Raw genomic sequence first — 21,428 nt, 5'->3', positions numbered from 1 at the left:
TGCAAGGATTCCTCAATATACGCAAATCAATCAATGTGATACACCATATTAACAAACCGTAGAAGAAAAACCACATGATCATCTCAATAGATACCGAAAAAGCTTTTGACAAAATTCAACACCCATTTATGATAAAAACTCTCCAGAAAGTGGGCACAGAGGGAACCTACCTCAACATAATAAAGGCCATATATGACAAGCCCACAGCAAACATCATTCTCAATGGTGAAAAACTGAAAGCATTTCCTCTAAGATCAGGAACAAGACAAGGATGTCCACTCTCACCACTATAATTCAACATAGTTTGGGAAGTCCTAACCACAACAATCAGAGAAGAAAAAGAAATAAAAGGAATCCGAATTGGAAAAGAAGAAATAAAACTGTCACTGTTTGCAGATGACATGATACTACACATAGAGATTCCTAAAGATGCCACCAGAAAACTACTAGAGGTAATCAATGAATTTAGTAAAGTTGCAGGATACAAAGTTAATGCACAGAAATCTCTTGCATTCCTGTATACTAATGATGAAAGTCTGAAAGAGAAACTAAGGAAACACTCCCATTCACCATTGCAACATAAAGAATAAAATACCTAGGAGCAAACCTACCTAGGGACACACATGACCTGTATGTAGAAAAGTATAAGATACTGATGAAAGAAATTAAAGATGATACCAACAGATGGAGAGATATACCTTGTTCTTGGATTGGAAGAATCAATATTGTGGAAATGACAATACTACCCAGAGCAATCTACAGATTCAGTGCAATCCCTATCAAATTACCAATGCATTTTTTTACAGAACTGGAATGAAAACTGTTAAAATTTGTATAGAGACATAAAAGACCCTGAAAGCCAAAGCAGTGTTGAGGGAAAAAAGCAGAGCTGGAGGAATCAGACCCCCTGGCTTCAGACTATACTACAAAGTTACAGTCATCAAGACAATGTGGTACTGGCACAAAAACAGAAACATAGATAAATGGAACAAGATAGAAAGCCCAGAGATAAACCCACGCACCTATGGTCAACTAGTCTATGACAAAGGAGGCAAGGATATACAATGGAGAAAAGACAGTCTCTTCAATAAGTGGTGCTGGGAAAACTGGAGAGCTATATGTAAAATAATGAAATTAGAACGCTCCTTAACACCATACACAAAAATAAACTCCAAATGGATTAGAGACCTAAATGTAAGACCGGACACTATAAAACCGGACACTATAAAACACTATAATACATAGGAAGAACACTCTGACTTAAATCACAGCAAGATCTTTTTTGATCCACCTTCTAGAGAAATGGAAATAAAAACAAAAATTAGCAAATGGGACCTAATGAAAGTTAAAAGCTTTTGCACAGCAAAGGAAACCATAAACAAGCTGAAAAGATAACCCTCAGAATGGGAGAAAATTTTGCAAATGAATCAATAGACTAGGATTAATCTCCAAAATATATAAACACCTCATGCAGCTCAATATTAAAAATACAAACAACCCAATCCAAAAATGGGCAGAAGACCTAAATAGACATTTCTCCACTGAAGACATACAGATGGCCAAGAAGCATATGAAAAGCTGCTCAACATCACTAATTATTAGAGAAATGCAAATTAAAACTACCATAAGGTATCACCTCACACCAGTTAGAATGGGCACCACCAGAAAATGTACAAACAACAAATGCTGGAGAAGGTGTGGAGAAAAGGGAACCCTCTTGCACTGTAGGTGGGAATGTAAATTGATACAGTCACTATGGAGAACAGTATGGAGGTTCCTTAAAAAACTAAAACTAGAACTAGTATATGACTCAGCAATCCCACTACTGGGCATATATCCAGAGAAAACCATGATTCAAAAAGACACATGCACTCCAATGTGCATTGCAGCACTATTTGCAATGGAAGCAACCTAAATGCCCATTGACAGATGACTGGATAAAGAAGATATGCCACATATATGCAGTGGAATATTATTCAGCCATAAAAAAGAATGAAACTGGGTCATTTGTAGAGACGTGGATGGATCTAGAGACTGTCATACAGAGTGAATTAAGTCAGAAAGAGAAAAACAATATCGTATATTAACGCATATATGTGGAACCTAGAAAAATGGTACAGATGAACCAGTTTGCAGGGCATAAATTGAGACACAGATGTAGAGAAGAAACGTTTGGACACCAAGGGGGGAAAGCGGAGGGGGGTGGGGGTGGGATGAATTGGGAGATTGGGATTGACATGTATACACTGATGTGTATAAAATGGATACTAATAAGAACCTGCTGTATTAAAAAAAATAAAATTCAAAAATTCAAAAAATATATATATATATGCAAGTAACTTAAAAGCCCTTTGCTAGAGCACAACTTTACGCACCACGCTAATTCTCTTTGTCCTGATTTCTAGAGCTCTCACCCAAATCCACACAAGAATTCTTGCGAAAATCATGTGTCTTTTCCCTTTGAGCTTTCCTTTATATTTGGTAGTCCCTGGACACCCACTGATTTTCTGAACCAACATAATGCCAAACTTCCATTTGCCACAGAGATCTAAAGAACAAGTTAAGAGAAACCACACTGTTGTATACCTAAATATGTCTTTGTGTTATTTACCTGTTCTAAGCTATTCTCTGAGATGGTATATCTTCAAGTTCTTCCTTCTTCCAGGGCTGCTCTTCACCTCAATCCTTATTTGACAAACTTCCACTTATTCTTCAAGTTTCAGCTTAAATGCCTCAGCCTTAACCTTTTTAATCCCCTTCTCCAAACCCAAGTCAGTTTCTGTTATTATCTCTAGAAGTTGGACTTTTCCTTCAGACCACATGTAACAAGTTGTATCATTGGTCAGTATAGATGTTCATTAATATCTCTCCTTCTGTAAAATGTAATTCCTTGAGGACCAGAATAGTACTTTTGTAGCCACCATTGTGCATGCAGCACTGAAGCTCTTGGCTGGCTTACTGTAGGTATACAAAAACTAATTTAGAGTAGATGAATTAAAAAAACAAATTTTAATATTGTGTTATGGAGGGCTTTCAGTATGTGAGAGAATCAATGCTAAACTTTGTGATATAATATCTCAAGTAAAATTGCACCTATTATCTCCATCACTTTTTGCAGTTAAGAATGTGAATTTGTTCCTGCCTTACCCCTAGGTTCTTCATGACATTTTTTTTTTCTTAAATTCCATATATATGTGTTAGCATACAGTATTTGTCTTTTTCTTTCTGACTTACTTCACTCTGTATGACAGACTCTAGGTCTAAGACGCAGACCTCCTAGAGAACAGACTTGAGGTTATGGGGAGGGGGAAGGGTGAGCTGTGACAGGGCGAGAGAGAGTCATGGACATATACACACTAACAAACGTAGTAAGGTAGATAGCTAGTGGGAAGCAGCCGCATGGCACAGGGATATTGGCTCGGTGCTTTGTGACAGCCTGGAGGGGTGGGAGGGAGGGAGACGCAAGAGGGAAAAGATATGGGAACATATGTATAACTGATTCACTTTGTTATAAAGCAGAAACTAACAGACCATTGTAAAGCAATTATACCCAAATAAAGATGTTAAAAAAAAAAAAAGAATGTGAATTTGTGTTAACTCAAATTGTTATCAGCTATTCCTTGAGCTTGTGTGCTGTATCTGTGATTAAATTATGAAACACATAAGGTTTAAGGGATGTTGCCTTATGCATCCTCTGCACTGCTCAGAGTATTTAGTATGACACTGAGCACACTGTAGGTTCTTAATACTGCTTAGAAAATCAAATTGAGCTGAATCAAATTGGAATGAATCAAAGAAGGAACTTCATAACATTTTGCCTTCTGAGTTTGGCAGATAAAACACTGAAATTCTAGTTAGAATTACTCTACTTAGCTCTCAACTAGCTAGTGATTTTGGAGCCATTTGAAAGCTTTCCAGTTCTCCATTTACAGAATGAAGATAATGCCTGTCATCTTCAAGAGGATGGCATGAAGATTATATACCATCTTTACATGAAAAAGGCTTAATAAATATGAAGCATTGTCATTCAATACCTGAGCAGGTTAAGCACAGAGCTGCAAGTGATATACTTAAGGTCTAATTCATATAGGTGGAAATCTGTTAGCATGGAGAAAGATACTCAGAAAATGATGTAAGATAAAATTTTGTGATTTGATGGCACATTTCCTTGGCTTAGTAATTCTGGGATACCTTTGGATCCTTACCTGTTTTTAGATCTTGGTGAAGAGTATGAGGCTTGCACTAATATCATGTAAAACTTCTTCACTGCTGAAGAAAGTTTGTTGTTGGTATTATCTTTATCCAATTATATCACATAAACTCCAAATAATGAAGCCAGTGGGACAGTATTTCTAATGGTCCTCTGGCATGCTTTTGTCTACTGAGCAATTAATCTATTGGGGGGAATTATCCCTCTCCCACAGTATGTATGAGACTATTGATCATATTCCCACCTTTATCACAATCTCCATCATAAGGTTGGGCATACAAGTGTATATATGACCCAAGGAGGGCCAATCAGAAGCAAGTTGGGGGAATCAGTAGGAATATTACATGGAAGAAGGATCCCGTCAATCAAATACTGCAAGTCTTTTGGGCATTATTAGCCTGGATTAACTGGAGGGTCTCATTACTGCTACATATAGAGAGGCTGCCTGAAAATAAAGTCACCACAGTAGAAAGAATTGAGAGGTGGATAAACAAAAAGGCAGATACTTGATGATAGATTGGAAGAGTGAAGACACTTGTTCCTGTAACCATTATCCATCACTAGAGTTCCACATAGTTATGTATAAATACATTGTTTATATCTTAACCTAATCTGAGATGGGTTTTATACCCTGCAGTTCAATATCCATAAACACTACTTGCTGTAGACTAGGAATCTTCTATCCCATCTTAACTTTCCCCATTCCATATCAACAAACACAATAACAATCTTTGTAATTTGGAAGCTTTATGGGTGTAATTTCTTTGAGAACTCTGAAATGATAAACCAAAAGTGTCATTAATAAGTAGGAAGCTTGAAAAACAAGATTTCATGTCGATTGTGTTTATCCTAACCTTACTCATGGAAAAAAGAACCTTCATGTTTGATTATTTTATTATGATAACATTTCCTTTGCATTGTACCTGACTAAACTGTCCTCAGATAAAGCAACTAAAGTAGAGACATATTCATAAAATGTTACAGAGAGGGAGTGTTTGTATAGAACTTCACTCAGTGCTTGAATTTCCAAACAAGTGGCCATCTGGTGCACATTACCCTTCTAGTAACAAAAACAGAAACAGAAATAGAAACATCATACCTGAGGGATATATTCTATTTGGGAGCAGTTTTGTTTGAGAGGAAGTTTTCTTTTTTTGTGATCTGAAATCTGCTTGCTTTGACTTTGTTTTAGCTGATGGTGTTTATCCTTTCATTCTGCCATCTCAAATAAACCAGGGACCACTTCTCTTTTGTTCATTATTACATTATGATTACACAGTATGTATGTGGACTATTTATTAGATGTGCCAGTGAAGGTTTCTCAATTAATAAAATTATAAACGAATGCATGAATAAACTGATGGATAATCTCTGTAACCATGTAGAATAATTCCACCATTTAAAAATAACTCTGTTGTACTAAGCCTTCAGTTTTTCAAGCCAAACAGCTTCTTATTTCAAACTGCTATTTAAATTCTTCAGTATCCTGTTTGTTTCTAAGGATTCATTCCAGTCTGTTAATGTCTCTTTATAGAAGCATATTTTTCTATAATTCTGTGATTACATCCTAAGGTCCTACTAATTTTTGCTTTTGTATTTTTATTTGTTTGTTTGCTAATCGGTGCATCATACTGTTATACTCAAAAGGAATATGGAGTAAGCTAAAGTCCTAGGATGTCTCAAATTCTGTACTCGTGTGGGTTTTTATATATTTTTTTCTTATCAAGATTTCTACTGCTAGATTGCATCCATTTAACCAATCTCCCAAAGTAATTGTTTTTTTGGTCCCACAATGTGGCATGCGGGATCTTAGTTCCCCCACCAGGGATGGAACCTGTGCCCCCTGCAGTAGCAGTGTGGAGCCTTAACCACTGGACCTCCAGGGAATTCCCAATAATTTTTGATCTGTGTTGTCCAGTAGATTTGTCTTTTAGTTTGATGAATTTGATAAACTTTTGCCTACTATGATGTTCATACAACAATATATTGAATAGAAGAAACACTTTCTAAATATTTTTGAATAGATGAAGTCAGTGAATCTAATGAAATCAGTGATGCATTCAATGCAGTTCTAACTTAGAATGAGTAAGAAATTGAGCTTTTGGAAATCATAGAATTGGTTCTAATCATTAAAGAAAACTTTCTTTGTCATATCACTTTCTGCACTCAGCATTGAAACATGCTATAAGGATATAAATATTCTAGCTAGGACATGTATCAGGAGAAGATTTGGACTTCTCATCTTTGAGCTTTATCATAGTCAGTGGCCCTTTGTTTTTACCTGATGTGTTGCCAATTTAGTGTTTGCCTGACTGCAATAAATTTTCTTTGACATACACTTAATATGAACTTTTAGACATATATTGAGTCTAAAAAAAAAAATGAGGGAGGATTGATGTTCCTTTAGTCTTCTCTTCTGTCTCATGGACAGAATTTAGGAAGAGCAGCAAGAAACATACAAGAGAAGCATATGCATCATGGAAAGAAGTAGGTCTTGAAAATACCCAAGGGAAGCCCATGCCACTGAACAACTAATTAGCGTCTTCATTTGTGCTTCACAACAAGAAATATAAGCATGGAGGGAGAAAATTCCTAGATTTCTCCAGAGAGATTATAAAACAAAGAACTCCTTGATCTGATCTCATTTGTTCTTCTCTTTTGTCTTTACAGACAAAGAGGAGACATAAATAAGCTCCCACCTTCTGTTAAGGGCTGCACTGCTTGCCAATTATTTAAATGATGGAGGAAAGATGGCTATTGGGAAGGGCACTTAAAAAGAGAGAAAAAGGCCAAAATACCAATATTATGGTAATAGATTCATTCCCCCTTTACTCCAGATTTGTGCACATTTAAGATAGAAACCAAGAGGTCCTGAGCTGTAAATTCTTGTCACCTTCCTTTGCATAGGCTTAACTGGATAAGCACTTAGAAGTACAGCTGCCTCGACATAGCACTGAAATAAGTCAAAGGGAGGGAGGTTCTGGCAAGTTTCTCCAAAACAGCAGTTGTTCCCTCAGAATCAACAACATCCTGAAAGAATAAGGTAATATTTTACTAAAAAATCCTATTGCCAGACTTTCCTGAAAGATAATAGAATTTAGATTTTAATCCCAAGATTTCTCAGTAATAATAGTAATAGCTGATACTGTAATATTTGTGACATGCCAGGCAGTTTTCTGAGTGCTTCATATGTATTAATTCACACATACATGAAGAAACAGAGAGTAAACAATTTGCCCAAATTTACGCAGCTGGTAAGTGTTGGAGTTGAGATTGGAACCCCTGCCTGGACTCTTAACCATACACTAAACTGTTTCTATAGTGATCAACACATTTTAGCCATGTGCCAAACATAGACCACAATCTAAACCATGAATATGTAGTTTAATTATAAAGGAAAATTACTATGTAAAGTTTCTTTTTATTCATTCACCACAAAGACTCTCTGACAAATAAATATTGGCAGGGGCATCAAACATAAATCAAGATTTAAATATCTCATCAGGTCTTTTTATATCCATTGATTTACGTATTAAGAGTACCTAATAAATTTTTTTCTTCCACTCTTTTATTTCCATTTTTTTAACATGATAAGATACACATAAAATAAAAATTTACCATTCTAACAATTGTAAATATAGAGTTCAGGGGCATTAAGTACATTCACACTGTTGTGCAGCCATCATCACCATCCATCTCCAGAACTCGTCCTCTTGCAAAACTAAAACTATGTCCATTAAACAACTCCCCATTCCTCCCTTCCTCCAGCCTCAGGCAAATACCATTCTACCTTTCCCTCTCTGTGACTTTGACTACTCTAGGTACCTCATATGAGTGGAATCACACAGTATTTCTCTTTATGTGATTGGCTTATTTCACTTAACATAACATCCTCAAGATTCATCCACATTGTAGTATGTGTCAAAATTCCTTTTTAAGGCTGAATACTATTCTATGGTGTGTATACACCACACTTTGCTTATCCATTCATCTGTTGAACATTTGAATTACTCCTACCTTTTAGGTATTGTGAAAAAACTGCCATGAACATGGGTGTAATCTCCCACTCTTTATATGCAAAAGAGAATCTGCCAAAAATTATTATACCTAATAACTAAAGACAGCTATTTTAATTAAAATTTTGAATCAGTAATAAAATTATAAAACTATGATACCATAAGATTATCAGAAATATTTTTCAATTTAAAATACATTTGTACCATTTGGAATGGTATAAGTTTAAAATCTGTTCATTCATTCCATGAGCACTAAGGAATGCTTATTGTGTGCAGAGTACTGTGTATAGGAAGGGCTAGCAGGGATTCAGTGATGATTAAGGGATGACTCCTACACAAATGGGACCTAAAAGCTAAAGTTTACCTCTGAAGTTAAATCAATAAGATAACAAATGTATAAATACATATAATAAAATATCCATGAGACATTTAGCTTTGTTCATTTGAAGATGGTAATCTAGTATATAATTAACATTTGTGAATGGATTATCTCTGTCAAATATAGTCAGACTAAGAAGGGAACTGCAGTAACAGGAGTATAAACTAAAACTATATTAGTATAAATGAATTTTATTGCTATTGCTGCATAACGAACCACTCCAAAACTCAATGGCATTCTAGGTTGAGCTCAGCTGGGCAGTTCTTCCTCAGGCTTAAGCAACTGAGTGTCTCTGTTTCTCACTGCAGGTGCATGGACAGCCTCCCAGCCATGGCATGTTATTTTCATAGCAATGCATATGTGCAAGAGAGCATCTGCAGATACATACAAGGCCTCTAAGGCCTAGGCTCAGAAATGGTACCTTGTCATATCTACCTCATTCCATTGACCAAAACAAACCATACAGCCAATCTCAAAGTCAAGAGAAATGAAAATAGACTTGACTCCAAGTTTAAAGAACTGTCAAGTCACATGGCAAAAAGCATGGATACAGGAGGAAGAAAACTGGCACCAGTGAGACAAACTCCCACAGTGGAAGAAAGTAAATGTAAATTCTGACTAGAAGATCACCAGTTGGCTCACTGAAGGGAAGTTCTCTTAGTAGGAAACCAAAATTAATAAAGGTTATATGAAATAAAAATTGTTGTCAAGGTATTAGATGTGCCTTGAAACAAATACCCATTGCAAATTGTGATTAGACATTACTCAGAGTTTTCAGTGTAGCAGCAAATTATCTGAGTTTGCGTATCTGAATTCCTTTAAAAATTGAAAATGACTATAATTGGGAATGTGGGGAATGGATGAAGGCAGGTATTCTTAGAAATGTCCATGACATGAACAAATGTGGAAAAAAAGCAATTAGGGAATAATCAGTTGTATAACAAACAATTTTATAAGGAAATAGTGAGGATAATGAGAGATACAGTATAGAGTTTTGTAAATGTATTAAAAAAAAGATTTGGTTCTTACTCAATGGGTTCTGTGGAAACTTAAAGACTTTTGAACAAATGTTAAAAACAACTAAAGTGGAGAGACCTTCAGGATGACGGAAGAGTAAGGCATGGAGATCACCTTCCTCCCCACAAATACATCAGAAATACAACTACATGTGGAACAACTCCTAAAGGACACCTACTGAATGCTGGAAGAAGACCTCAGACCTCCCAAAAGGCAAGAAACTTCCCATGTACCTGGGTAGGGCAAAACAAAAAACAAAGACAAAAGAATAGGGACAGGACCTGCACTTCTAGGAGGGAGAAGTGAAGGAAGAAAAGTTTCCACACACTAGGAAGCCCCTTTGCAGATGGAGACAGGGGATGGGTGGGGGAGGGAAGCTTCAGAGCCACGGAGGAGTGCGCAGCAACAGGGGTGCACAGGGCAAAGAGGAGTGATTCCCACACAGAGGATCAGTGCCGACCAGCACTCACCAGCCAGAGAGGCTTGTCTGCTCACCAGCCAGGGCGGGTGGGGGAGGGAGCTGAGGCTCGGGCTTCGGAGGTCAGACCGCAGGGAGAGGACTGGGGTTGGCTACGTGAACACAGCCTGAAGGGGCTAGTGCAGAACAGCTAGACAGGAGGGAGTCCGGGAAAAAGTCTGGACCTGCCTAAGAGGCAAGAGAACATTGTTTTGGGGTGCGTGAGGAGAGGGGATACAGAGCACCGCCTAAATGAGCTCCAGAGATGGGCATGAGCTGCAGCTAACAGCGCAGACCACAGAGATGGGAATGGGGAATGAACCACTAAGGCTGCGGTTGCAGCCACAAAGAAGCCTGTGTGCAAGCACAGGTCAATATCCACACCGCCCCTCCCAGGAGCCTGTGCAGCCCGCCACTGCCAGGGACCCGTGATCCAGGGACAACTTTCCTGGGAGAACGCACGGCGCGCCTCAGGCTGGTACAACGTCACTCTGGCCTCTGCCGCCACAGGCTCGCCCCGCACTCCGTACCCTTCCCTCCCTCCGGCCTGAGTGAGCAGAGCCCCCTAATAAGCTGCTACTTTAACCCCGTCCTGTCTGAGCGAAGAACAGATGCCCTCAGGTGACCTACACGCAGATGCAGGGACAGATCCAAAGCTGAGCCCCAGGAGCTGTGTGAACAAAGAAGAGAAAGGGAAATCTCCCCCAGAAGCCTCAGGAGCAGCGGATTAAATATCCACAATCAACTTGATGTACCCTGCATCTGTGGAATACCTGAACAGCCAAAGAATCATCCCAAAATTGACGCAGTGGAATTTGGATGCAACAATATATATATTTTTCCCCTTATTTTTGTGTTCTGAGTGTGTATGTGTATGCTTCCTTGTGTGATTTTGTTTGTATAGCTTTGCTTTTACCATTTGTCCTAGGGTTCTGTCTGTCCGTTTTTTTTGTTTTCTGTTTTTTCTCACTTTTCTTATGAGCCGTATGGCTGACAGGGTCTTGGTGCTCTGGTCGGGTGTCAGGCCTGTGCCTCTAAGGTGGAGGAGACAGGTTCTGGACATTGGTCCACCAGACACCTGCCAGCTCCACGTAATATCAAACAGCGAAAGGTCTCCCAGAGATCTCCATCTCAGTGCTAAGACCCAGCGCCACTGAACGACCAGTAAGCTACAGTGTTGGCACCCTTTGCGAAACAAGTAAAAAGACAGGAACACAACACCACCCACTAGCAGAGACGCTGCATAAAATCATAGGGCTTCCCTGGTGGCGCAGTGGTTGCGAGTCTGCCTGCCGATGCAAGGGACACGGGTTCGTGCCCTGGTCCGGGAAGATCCCACATGCCGCGGAGTGGCTGGGCCCATGAGCCATGGCCGCTGAGCCTGCGCGTCCAGAGCCTGTGCTCCGCAGCAGGAGAGGCCACAACAGTGAGAGGCCCACGTACCGCAAAAAACAAACAAACAAAAAAATCATAATAAGGTCACAGACGCCTCAAAACAAACCACCAGATGTGGTCCTGTCCACCAGAAAGACAAGATCCCGGCTCATCCATCAGAACACAGACACTAGTCCCCTCCACCAGGGAGCCTACACAACCCACTGAACCAACCTCAGCCACTGAAGGCAGACACCAAAAACAACGGGAACTATGAAGCATCAGCCTGCGAAAAGGAGACCCCAAACACAGTAAGTTAAGAAAACTGAGAAGACAGAGGAACACACAGCAGATGAAGGAGCAAGGTAAAAACCCACCAGACCAAACAAATGAAGAGGAAATAGACAGTCTACCTGAAAAAGAATTCAGAGTAATGATAGTAAAGATGATCCAAAATCTTGGAAATAGAATGGAGAAAATACAAGAAACATTTAACAAGGACCTGGAAGAATGAAAGAGCAAACAGACAATGATGAACAACACAATAAATGAAATTAAAAATTCTCTAGAAGGCATCAATAGCAGAATAACTGAGCAGAAGAACAGATAAGTGACCTGGAAGATAAAATAGTGGAAATAACTACTGCAGAGCTGAATAAAGAAAAAAGAATGAAAAGAATTGAGGACAGTTTCAGAGACCTCTGGGACAATACTAAATGCACCAACATTTGAATCATAGGGGTCCCAGAAGAAGAGAAAAAGTAAGGGACTGAGAAAATAGACTGAGAAGAGATTATAGTTGAAAACTTCCCTAATATGGCAAAGGAAATAGTTAATCAAGTCCAGGAAGAGCAGAGAGACTCAAACAGGATAAATCCAAGGAGAAACACGCCAAGACACATATTAATCAAACTATCAAAAATTAAATACGAAGAAAAAATAGTAAAAGCAGCAAGGGAAAAGCAACAAATAACATACAAGGGAATCCCCATAAGGTTAACAGATTATCTTTCAGCAGAAACTCTGCAAGCCAGAAGGGACTGACAGTATATATTTAAAGTGATGACAGGTAAAAACCTATAACCAAGTTGACTCTACCCAGCAAGGATCTCATTCACATTCGACATAGAAATTAAAACCTTTGCAGACAAGCAAAAGCTAAGAGAATTCAGCACCGCCAAACCACCTTAACAACAAATGCTAAAGGAACTTCTCTAGGAAGGAAAAACAAGAGAAGGAAAAGATCTACAATAAGAAACCCAAAACAATTAAGAAAATGGTTATAGGAACATACATATGGATAATTACCTTAAATGTAAATGGATTAAATGCTCCAGCCAGAAGACATAGACTGGCTGAATGGATACAAAAAAACGACCCGTATATATGCTGTCTGAGACCCACTTCAGACTTAGGGACACATACAGACTGAAAGTGAGGGGATGGAAAAAGATATTCCACGCAAATGGAAATCAAAAGAAAGCTGGAGTAGCAATACTCATATCAGACAAAATAGACTGTAAAATAAAGACTATTACAAGAGACAGAGAAGGACACTACATAATGATCAAGGGATCAATCCAAGAAGAAGATATAACAATTGTAAATATTGATGCACCCAACATAGGAGCACCTCAATACGTAAGGCAAATGCTAACAGTTATAAAAGGTGAAACTGACAGTAACACAATCATAGTAGCGGACTTTAACACCCCACTTTCACCAACGGACAGATCATCGAAAATGAAAATAAATAAGGAAACACAAGCTTTAAATGATACATTAAACAAGATGGACTTAATTGATATTTATAGGGCATTCCATCCAAAAACAACAGAATACACTTTCTTCTCAAGTGCTCATGGAATATTCTCCAGGATAGATAATATCTTGGTCACAAATCAAGCCTTGGTAAATTTAAGACAATTTATGAAGTATCTTTTCTGACCACAACAACGCTATGAGACTAGATATTAATTACATGAAAAAACTGTAAAAAATACAAACCCATGGAAGCTAAACAATACACTACTTAATAACTAAGAGATCATTGAAGAAATCAGAGGAAATAAAAAATTCCTAGAAACAAATGACAATGAAAACACGACGACCCAAAACCTATGGGATGCAGCAAAAGCAGTTCTAAGAGGGAAGTTTATAGCAATACAATCCTACCTCAAGAAACAAGAAACATCTCAAAAATAACCTAACCTTACACCCAAAGCAATCAGGGAAAGAAGAACAAAAAACCCTGAAGTTAGCAGAAGGAAAGAAAGCATAAAGATCAGAGTAGAAAAAAATGAAATAGAAATAATGAAAACAATAGCAAAGATCAATAAAACTAAAACCTAGTTTTTTGAAAAGATAAAAAAAATTGGTAAACCATTAGCCAGACTCATCAAGAAAAAAAGGGAGAAGATTCAAATCAACAGAATTAGAAATGAAAAAGGAGAAGTAACAAAGGATCATGAGAGATTACTACAAGCAACTATATGCCAATAAAACAGACAACCTGAAACAAATGGACAAATTCTTAGAAAAGCACAACCTTCCGAAACTGAAACAGGAAGAAATAGGAAATATAAACGGACCAATCACAAGCACTGAAACAGAGACTGTGATTAAAAATCTTCCAACAAACAAAAGCCCAGGACCAGATGGCTTCACAGGCGAATTCTATGAAACATTTAGAGAAGAGCTAACACCTATCCTCCTCAAACTCTTCCAAAATAGAGCAGAGGGAGGAACACTCCCAAAGTCATTCTACAAGGCCACCATCACACTGACACCAAAACCAGATAAAGATGTCACAAAAAAAGAAAACTACAGGCCAATATCACTGATGAACATAGATGCAAAAATCCTCAACAAAATACTAGCAAACAGAATCCAACAGCACATTAAAAGGATCATACACCATGATCAAGTGGGCTTTATCCCAGGAATGCAAGGATTCTTCAATATACGCAATCAATGTGATACACCATATTATCAAATTGAAGGGAAAAAAACCATACGATCATCTCAACAGATGCAGAAAAAGCTTCCAATAAAATTCAACACCAATTTATGATAAAAACCCTCCAGAAATTAGGCATAGAAGGAACTTACCTCCACATAATAAAGGCCATATATGACAAACTCACAGCCAACATCGTTCTCAATGGTGAAAAACTGAAACCATTTCCACTAAGATCGGGAACAAGACAAGGTTGCCCACTCTCACCACTATTATTCAACATCATTTTGGAAGTTTTGGCCACAGCAATCAGAGAAGAAAAAGAAATAAAAGGAATACAAATTGGAAAAGAAGAAGTAAAACTGTCCCTGTTTGCAGAAGTCATGATACTATACATAGAGAAACCCTAAGATGCTACCAGAAAACTACCAGAGCTAATCAATGAATTTGGTAAAGTAGCAGGATACAAAATTAATGCACAGGAGTATCTTCCATTTCTAAACACTGATGGAAAATCTGAAAGAGAAATTAAGGAAGCACTCCCATTCACCACTGTGACAAAAAGAATAAAATACCTAGGAATAAAGCTACCCAAGGAGTGAAAAGACCTGTATGCAGAAAATTATCAGACACTGATGAAGGAAATTAAAGATGATCCAAACAGATGGAGACATATACTGTGTTCTCAGATTGGAAGAATCAACACTGTCAAAATGACTAAACTACTCAAAGCAATGTACAGATTCAATGCAATCCCTATGAAACTACCAATAGCAATTTTCACAGAGCTAGAACAAAAAATTTCACAATATTTATGGAAACACAAAAGACCCCGAGTAGCCAAAGCAACGTTGAGAAAGAAACATGGAGCTGTAGGAATCAGGCTCCCTGACTTCAGACTACACTATAAATCTACAGTAATCAAGACAGAATGGTACTGGCACAAAAACAGAAATATAGATCAATGGGACAGGATAGGAAGCCCAGAGATAAACCAACGCACATATCGTCACCTAGTTTTGGTAAAGGAGGCAAGAATATATAGTGGAGAAAAGACAGCCTCTTCAATAAGTGGTGCTGAGAAAAGTGGACAGCTACATGTAAAATATTGAAATTAGAACACTCCCTAACACCATACACAAAAATAAACTCAAAATGGATTAAAGACCTAAATGTAAGGCCAGACACTGTAAAACTCTTAGAGGGAAAAATAGACAGAACACTCTATGACATAAATGACAGCAATATCCTTTTTGACCCACCTCCTAGGGAAATGGAAATAAAAACAAAAATAAACTAACGGGACCTAATGAAACTTAAAAGCTTTTGCACAGCAAAGGAAACCATAAACAAGACAAAAAGACAACCCTCAGAATGGGAGAAAGTATTTGCAAATGAAGCAACTGCCAAAGGATTAATCTCCAGAATTTACAAGCAGGTCATGAAGCTCAATATCAAAAAAACAAACCACCCAATCCAAAAATGGGCAGAAGACCTAAACACACATTTCTCCAAAGAAGATATACAGATTGCCAACAAACACATGAAAGAATGCTCAATATCACTAATCATTAGAGAAATGCAAATCAAAACTACAATGATGTATCACCTCACACCAGTCAGAATGGCCATCATCAAAATATCTACAAACAATAATGCTGGAGAGGCGATAGAGAAAAGGGAACCCTCTTGCACTGTTGTTGGGAATGTAAATTGATACAGCCACTGTGGAGAACAGTATAGAGGTTCCTTAAAAAACTACAAATAGAACTACCATATGATCCAGCAATCCCACTACTGGACATGTACCCTGAGAAAACCATAATTCAAAAAGAGTCATGTACCACAATGTTCACTGCAGCACCATTTACAATAGCCAGGACATGGAAGCAACCTAAGTGTCCATCAAGAGATAAATGAATAAAGAAGATGTGGCACATATATATACAGTGGAATATTACTCAGCCATAAAAAGAAACCAAATTGAGTTATTTGTAGTGAGGTGGATGGACCTAGAGTCTGTCATACAGAGTGAAGTAAGTCAGAAAGAGAAAAACAAATACCATATGCTAACACATGTATATGGATTCTAAAAAAAAAAAAAAAATAGTCATGAAGAACCTAGGGACAAGATGGGAAGAAAGATGCAGACCTACTAGAGAATGGACTTGAGGACACGTGGAGGGGGAAGGGTAAGCTGGGACTAAGTGAGAGAATGGAATGTACTTATATATACTACCAAATGTAAAATAGATAGCTAGTGGGAAGCAGCCACATAGCACAGGGAGATCATCTCAGTGCTTTGTGACCACCTAGAGGGGTGGGATAGGGAGGGTGGGAGGGAGACACAAGAGGGATGAGATATGGGGATATATGTATATCTATAGCTGATTCACTTTGTTATAAAGCAGAAACTAACACACCATTGTAAAGCAATTATACTCCAGTAAAGATGTTGAAAAACAAAAAAACAACTAAAGTAGTGAAGTGGGAGGAAAAAAATCTGCCTGGGTACATGAAATGGAGAGGAATAGCAGTGTCTAGAAAGCAGGATTCTAGATAAAATAATTGAAGACATGACCCTCGACTGGTTGTGAAGTATAATGACAATGAAAGGAAGATAATAAAGTGAGAGCACTTGGGATGTGATAGGATTGAGAAGTTGTAAAAAAGGTAGAGAATTCAAAGATTTTAACTCAAAGTTATCAAGTCTGGGTGACCAGACATATGAAAAGATGTTTACTTAACATAAATTAAGAGTAGGACTAATTTTAGTGAGAATTCTGCATAGAGAGAATGCGTGTGTGTCCTGAGATGAGAGAGTCTGTGGTACTTCAAAAAATTAAATAAACAAAACAAAACGGAAGAAGATGAAGAAGACCAATATAATTGGAATTCAGGAAGTTAGGAAGAGAGTAAGAGAGAAAGTGTTAACCACTAAGACTCGAGAAGTAAGCAGAATCTATATAGTAAGGTTTTTAAGTCAGGTTAAATATTTGAAACTTTGTGAACAACAATATGAAGTTCTAAGCACAAAAAAAACAGGATGTGATCAATATTTCTGAAAACTCAATCTGATGTCTAAGTTGATATACAAAAGGAAATTACTAATTAAACCAATTATTTACAGTATGCACAGTCTTTCACCATAAATGTGTCACCAATGGAATTATGTCAACATGTCTTCTGTGTAAACAAAATAACTAAAATGGATTGAACATGTTTTTTCCTGAATAATAAAGGAAAAATAGCATAATCCCTGTTTTACAAATTAAAATACACATCTTTCTTCACAGCAATACCATTAACTACTTAGACACTAGTTAGAAACGTCCCTGATTATTAACAATGAAATACAATTTGTGAAAATAAAATAAAGTGATAGGCAAACTCTCGGATACATCAAAAGATTATTTACTGTGAAGCAGTAATAATATGTTCATCTAAGAAGGAAGCTGCCATAATCCTACCTAATCAAAATCCATTGTGTCTGGCCAGAACACATTAGTTCTGGCATGTCATCACTACTAAGAACTGTGTCTTCAGGTTGGATGGAGAAAGGGGTATATTATTTTGGTGATTATCAAATATTTATTGTGGAATAATTTCTCAGTTTCTCTTCTCTGCTGCCTTGGATATTTTGATACAAAATCAGAATTTACAGAATATTCAGGTGTTGTTTTTAAAAAAAAAGAACACTCTGATTTGGTCCTAATTGGGTGAAAAGGCAAGCAAAATAAATATCATATCACATATCAATTTTCTAAATAGTCTACACATTTTCCTTTTTGTCCACAAAATGACATTTAAATATATCATAACTTTGCATATCATTTTTTATCTTCTCCTGAACATGATTAAAGATTGTGTAGATTCACATATAAATGTATCACCTATACCTGTAATTCAAATATGCAATTTTTTTACTTTAACCTTTTAAATTAAACTTGTGAAAAACTGTAAAGGTTAAAGTCAGAGTGAACTGATTCCACTTTCACCTTAGTCAAAGTTGAATTTACTGTTATTAAATTACTTAAAAGGAAGTCACAAATACTCTTTTTATAACTGCAAAGCCATTTTTAAGAGTATCTAAATAAAAATAATAGTAAAATACACTTAAGCTCTCCAAAGGGGAACCATTAAAAGCAAAGGATAATAACAGAAAGCAACATAAGTAACAATTACCAAATCCTATTTTAGTTCTTTTTTCTCTCATGTATTGCAAACATTTTATTTCTCAAATTTTGCTTATACTTTGACTGTATTAAGGATTTTTTGCCATGAAGAAATTTTGTAATGCAGATCAAATCAACACTTAGCCCTACTGTTGCTTCTGGATATTTTTCAATGCTCAGAAATAAGTGCAATTAAATTCTCCAATGTTTCCTTCTTGTAATTTTTTTAATGGCTCCTATTTTATATTATGATATTCATCTTCACTAATCATGAGGAAAATTCAAATCAAAACCACAGGGAGATATCACCTCATATTTGTCAGGATGGTTACTATCAGAAAAAACAACAACAACAACCACAACAGATGTTGGCAAGAATGTGGAGAAACTGGAACCACTGTACACTGTTGTTAGGGATGCAAAATAGTGCAGATGCTATCAAAAACAATACAGAGGTTCCTCAAAAAATTAAACCTAGAACTACCCAGCAATCCTACTTCTGGGTATATATCCAAAAGAATTGAAATTAGGATCCCCAAAGAATATTAGCACTCCCATGTTCATTGCAGCACTATTCACAATAACTAAGATGAAATAACAAAAATGCCCATCGACAGACATATGGATAAAGAAAATGTGCTCTCTATATACAGTGGAATAATATTCAGCCTTAAAAAAGAAGGAAATTCTACAATAATCAACAACATGGATAGACCTTGAGGAATTTATGCTAAGTGAAATAAACCAGTCACAAGTACTATATGATATCACTTACATGAGGTATCTAAAATAGACAGATTCATAAAATCAAAGAGTTGAATGATGGTTGCCAGGGGCTAGAGGGAGGGAAAAGTGGGGTGTTATCAATCGACAGTCATAAAGTTTCGGTTAAGTAAGATGAATAAGCTCTAAAGATCTGCTCTACGATATAGTACCTATAGTCAACAATAATGTATTGTGCAATTAAAATTTAAGATGATAGATCTCACATTATGTGTCCTTACCACAATGATAATGTCAGAAAGATACTTAGTTCATTGGAAATTTACTGTGGGGTAATGACTAAGAATGGGGTGTGGGGGAGGATGACATTTTCTTGTTTTCTTGTGACTATTTCAAAGTTTTCAGCAACACTAATTGAATGACCCACTTTAATCAATGCCACTCATATCACATATTAATCTTCACATTTATCCGGATTTCTGACCTCTATTGTGTTCCATTAATATGGCTTTTTATTTTTGAATCAGTTATACTATTTTAAGTATTTTAACTTTAAAATTTATTTTAACATTTATTAATAATAGCTTTCTGCATAAATCATTTAATTGGCAGATGCTGGTAGTATGTTCAGTTTGAAGGAGAGGTCAAGAAAAAGACTCTATCTGGGTAAATTAAACAAATTTGACTAAAGATTGGTAAAGAAATCAGCTCAGCGGCAGAAGTATTCTCCAGTGTTGGTTGAAGGATAAATCTTTTTGTGTCCCCAGAACAGGTAAACAGTTGTAGATCCTAAATGTGAGTCAGGGAGAGCCAAGTCAGAACTTGAGGAAGCTCAACTATCCCTTCAGGAGCAGACTTACATGCAAGAGGCTTTAGCACCACAGTCCCGCCTGGACATGTGCTAGGGACCCCTGTCACTGGCTGGGGCACTTCTTAACCTTAAACTTACACAGTGCACTGTATGATCCCCACTAGCACGTATAAGCCATGAAGGCAGGAATTGTCTCTTTTGTCCGTTGTTCTACCCCCAGCATCAAGAACTGAGCCTGGCATAGAATAAGAATTCAATAAACAATTGCTGAATGCTGAATAATGAATGGAAAAATTTCTGGAATAAAGCACATAATATACTTTGGCTGGAAACAATTCTTTATCCATCACACTCAACATCTTGTGTTCACACAGTTTGGCTGACCTTGTAACTGTAGAAATGGAACATGTGTCAGTCTTGTCACTGGGAGTTATGCTAATCAGATCTTGGATAAGCTATAAGGCCTATTGTGTATTGCCTGTATTGTTCACCAGTTTCAGAATTTTTTTTATTTAGGCAAGGTTTTTTTTCTATAAGAATTTAAAAGATAATCTGCTTTTTTTTAAAAAAAACAAACAAACCAGCATTTGCACTGTATCTTGTTAAATTAATAGATTTTTTTGAGGAAAGTGACACATCTATATTTAGCTGCTCAATCCAATAATAGATAATGCCTTCCTATTTATTAAAGCCCTATTTTATGACACTAAGTAGCTTTATAATTTGTTTTCACATATGTCTCGCATACATTTTGTTAACCTTCTTTCTAAGTATCGTATATATTATTTGCCTATTGCAAATGAGATGTTTTCCTTCATTGTATTTTCTCTTGGATTTATTGCTATATAGAAAGATACTTTTATAAGTAAATATTGGGTGCAACTACATTACTGAATGTTCTTATTAATCATAATAACATTCCATTTCACTCTCTTGAGTTGTACAATTGTCATCTGCAATGATAAATATTTTTTTCTATTAATACCTTATTTTTTCACAACTAATTGTAGCACTAGTAACTAGAACAATTTTAAATTAATTAACTAAAATTAAACATCCTTTCTCTGTCTTGACTGTGAAATTCTGGTATTTCATTACATAATGCTAAATAAACAAATATATACATACATATATACATATATACTCATATTAAAAAGCAATCCATATATCCCTATTATACTAAGAATTTTTAAATCTAAAACAACTGAAGAAAAATTTTAGCCAATTTATGTTTAGCATTTCTAGCAATCACATGATTTTTGTTTTGAATTACCATGGTGAATGATTAACCGATTTCCTAACCACAG

The sequence above is a fragment of the Aethalodelphis obliquidens genome, unplaced genomic scaffold (assembly GCF_003676395.1).
Source record: "Aethalodelphis obliquidens isolate GAN/ISIS:26980383/991018 unplaced genomic scaffold, ASM367639v1 scaffold67, whole genome shotgun sequence".
Taxonomy (NCBI): Eukaryota; Metazoa; Chordata; class Mammalia; order Artiodactyla; family Delphinidae; genus Aethalodelphis; species Aethalodelphis obliquidens.
Note: the sequence above shows the minus strand (reverse complement) of the source record.